This window comes from Cololabis saira, chromosome 9 (assembly GCF_033807715.1).
Source record: "Cololabis saira isolate AMF1-May2022 chromosome 9, fColSai1.1, whole genome shotgun sequence".
In the NCBI taxonomy this organism is placed as follows: Eukaryota; Metazoa; Chordata; class Actinopteri; order Beloniformes; family Belonidae; genus Cololabis; species Cololabis saira.
The window spans coordinates 39260136-39263623 of NC_084595.1; positions in this window are offsets into that span (position 1 = coordinate 39260136).

A 3488-nucleotide genomic window follows, 5' to 3' on the forward strand; every position below is an offset into this window, starting at 1 on the left:
CGCGCTGCAAGCCATGCTCAGTTTCAACGACAAAAGCAGAGAGGCCAAAAGCAATGATGCATAAAACATGAGCATGAGAAAGTTAGTGCAAGTGAGGCAATCATCTCTTTCTTTTTTTTCTTTTTTTTTTAAATGGAAAAATATGGGAGACTGCTACAACAAAATACAACTCATGCTTCAACATGTAGGCTATAGTTATATACAAAAAATAAATGTTCATGTGTATTGAACAAAAACTAAGGCAAAATACAGAGAAACTGTCAAAAACTAATCACATCCACATGCTGGTGTTAGAAGAACTGGACAACCCCCTGTGATGTCATCCATAGGTTTTCTGAAGAACAGGCGTCCAATTTGAAGTCTGTTTTTTGGACCGTGACGGCATATTGGCAGGAGCTGAGTCTGCCCAACCCTTGCTAATCCAAAAGTGGGCAAATAGGAGGAAGGAACAAGTCCACCTAACGTCAGTCACCACAAACTGGCTGTTGAAGCTGACCTTAGCTCATGCTATGCTATAGTGCTATAGCTACAGTACATGAAATCTGTCGTTCCATCCTCATTTCTGACCTTACTGTTAGAACTAAATCTGAAGTGAGTACTGCTAGAGCCCATGTAAGGACTACCAATGTTCCTATCAACCACCAAAGGACCCCTCAGTAGCTGACACTCAACTAACTACGGTCTCGGGGTCCAAAAGCTGACCATTGGCTAGTGGTCAGGTTAGTCAGTCTGGAAGGATCCAGGCCAGCTCGGCTGGAGGAGCCATCCCTCCGTTAGCCCACTGGCAGCCATTGGTTGTGGGTGAAGGGGCTACTGCCTGCTGCGTTGTTAAAGGGGACCTATTATGAAAAAACAATTTTTCTTGCTTTAACATATATAAAGTGGTCTCCCCTCAGCCTGCCAACTCAGAGAAGGAGGAAAGCAACCAAATTCTGCAGTGTCTGTACAGCCGCCCGGATGAGCCATCCAGTCTGATGTGACTTCTACGAGCAGTTCAGATTCTGCTCCTGTCGTGACGTCACGACAGGAGCGATGTGTGAAACCGCGCCCACAACTAACTCTGCTGGCCGGAGCTTCCGCCATTTTTTCGAAGCGGTGTATCACGTCATTCAGGCAGCCAATCAGCACAGAGCCTCATTATCATAGCCCCGCCCACTCAGAATCCTGCATAGAAAAGAGGTTAGAGAATGGGAAGATAAAGACATGGCTCAGAGACTGAATTTCTAATTTAATTAGCAAAAACAATTAAAAGCTTGTTTTTAAGACATTCAAGGCCTGTTTAAAATAGGTATTAGATGCCATAATAGGTCCCCTTTAAGCTTCAGGCCAACCTAAAACCAGTCGCAGGGCTCTGTTGGTACAAGTAACTGCATAACGAGCCGTATTACCTTTAAGATAAGAATGATAGCACTTTGTTAGGGTTTATTCACGGCTAAGGCGTTCACAGAGAGGGGCTAATTGGCTGAAAGTCACAGGTCTTTGAAGGCTGCGGTTTGATCATTTTCAGTGAAAAGCTGAAGTCGTACTAGCCAAACACCAGAGACTGCAATGGAGCTGTCCTGAAGAGACAAAGCCATAACTACAGGTAAATGAAAATTCACTCCCTATGCAACCATGCAGTTGTCATGGATGCAAAATCTATCTTTTGAGACAAAAGTAATTTTTTTGTACGACGTCATGAATATGCTTATTTCTGCTGAGATTACGCATTTAAACAGTATTTTCAGACTGACTCAATTGTCTCCCTTTTGGACTCAGCTTCTAGGGGTCATTTATTTTAAAGAACTGCTGATAGTATGCTGCCAAACATCTCTGCTTTGTCCCCATCTGTCCAAAGGACATAGTTCCCATACAGTAAGTCCTTGGATTTGTTCAGCTTTTGCAGACCTAAGCCATGCTTTCCAGTTCTTTTAAAAGAGAAGAAGCTTTATCGTGACAGTCCTTCCAATCAAACCATAATTCTTCATTTAACGCTAATGAGTTTTGTGCAGTTTCTCTAAGCGCTGCACTGTGTGATATTGGACTAAAACGTTGACAAAGCTGGATAGACCAGTTCAAAATATGCCCCAAAACAATTCGCCACTGACACCAGAGATAATTTGACCGAAGGAATTAGTGTGGAATGTGTTTTGCATAAAAGAAAGCAACATTTAGTCAAAGACGACTGTTGAAAAATGGTAACTGTAAGACAAACACATTTAAACAAGCATGCAGTCAAACTACTGTGTAGTCCACAAAGATAAAGCAGCATGAAGACAAGGCCAAGCAGTTGTTTTGGTTGAAACCATATGGGAGTCATTTACGAGGGAACTTCTGGCATCGTTTCCACAGCCTGGTTTTGATGTGCAGATAGGCACAGCACACATTACGGTACACATGAAAATATTCCAAGGTAAACGCACTGCTGTCACTAATGTTAGAAGAAAACTCCCAACCTAAACCAAGAGCACATTTAAATGGGTTTTTTTCTTCTAGCTTGTACCAGATTTTTTACTAATTCAATGCTTCACTCATAAAAAACTAAAAACAAATGGCAGTTTCACAATATATATATATATTTGTCTATAAAACAGAGAACATATTTTTATGGCAAAATATTCCAGTAATTGGAGTCCTTTGTGGCATAAAACAAAAAAAAAGCATAAAAACAAAAGCGTCTATAAAGTTACAGCGAACCTTTCTCAGTTCAGCTTTCACAGGCAGATTCGCGTCTGCTTTTCTCTCCTGCTTGGATCAAATTAGTTGAGGGGCCTGTTTAGGGAGAACTACGGCACAGACCAACACAAAGCTCCGCTCAAAAACTCTTTTGTTGCATCAGCTTCTCCTACAGTTACAGCAAATCTTTATGAAAAAAGGAAAAAAAAAAACGGAGTTTTAGGAAGACATTTCCTGCAAAAAGAGGCCTCATGATGAACCAGTGACCTGTAAGACCGGGAGCCAATGGACCGTTTATGAAAGCTCTATTGATCTCAGCTTTCAGTCATAAAAGTCCATGTATTCTTTTTTAATAGATTATTCTCGTAAAGGGCTTTTAAAAGTTTTAAAGACGCAATTTGATATGTCATTAAATGATATGTGACTTGTATTTGTTCCTCTGTTTTTGTTTTCTTTTTGTTAACTGTAAGAATTTTTAATAAGGCTCTGGTGATCAAAACAAAAGTGCAGTGTTGTCCTTGAGCCCCATGTGAAGGTCTAATCTCTGCACTTAAAAAAGAAAAAACGCAGGAAAAACAAAATGTACCACCAAAAATACTTGAAATGACTTGTGATGTCTGATTACAGAAAGAGGGAATAATTGAAATAACAGTGCCCTACGACAGCAGCGCAGCATATTTGGCATCTTAAAATCTCGTGCGCTGCCCTTAAAACACGGGTGATTCACAGTAATGCCCTCAGCATGTTAGCTATGCTAAGATTACAATCTGAACGGTCATGAGAACACCATTTACTTCAGAGGACTGGCAAATTGCAAGGAAAACAAAGCACAC